Genomic DNA, 747 nt, shown 5'->3' on the forward strand with positions numbered 1-747 from the left:
GACGGCTTCCTATTGACCAAAGAGGACCACTAGGCATGTTGACGTGGTCCTCCTGGAGGACAGAAAAATTTCTCGATATTATGGGGAGCTTGAGAGCATAAGAGTGAATGATGTGTTTAGAATTAGAAGTGTATAAGAAAAGTTATGCCAAATTTTGGATAAATTTATCCTATAAATGGGTCTTATAAAATTTATGTTGAATAATTTAACAATATTTGACTGTTTTCAAATATTTGAGTACACAAAATATATATTTTTAATTAATAAATCTTTTAAAAAAACAAATCGCCTAGTCCCCGTCTAGGTTGTCCAGGATCTAGGTTGCGAATTACTGCCCGCCTACCGCCTGGTGCTTTTTAGAACATTGTCTAAAACTAACCCAAGTTGTTTCGGAAGTCTTCATTTAGCGCTGAACATAAGATGTGCATGCCTTGGAAAGTTGGAGTCCTGAAAAGACTAGCTCTTAAATAATGTATTACGTAGAGTAACAACAATACAATCACATGTAATAGCAAAACTTCAACTAGAATCATGGATCTCAGAATCCTTTATATCTGTCAAACCTCAATACATGAAAACATAATATGTAGACATCAATCCTTTATACCAGTACTGGATGCTGGATTAGATTTCCCCAACAGGAAAGGCATTTCTTTCTTCCATTTTGAGCTCTCTCTCTCTCTCTCTNCNTNCTNTCTNTCNCTCTCTTCNCTTCTCTACTCTCTCTCTCTCTCTCTCTCTCTCTCT

This window comes from Fragaria vesca, linkage group LG2 (assembly GCF_000184155.1).
Source record: "Fragaria vesca subsp. vesca linkage group LG2, FraVesHawaii_1.0, whole genome shotgun sequence".
In the NCBI taxonomy this organism is placed as follows: Eukaryota; Viridiplantae; Streptophyta; class Magnoliopsida; order Rosales; family Rosaceae; genus Fragaria; species Fragaria vesca.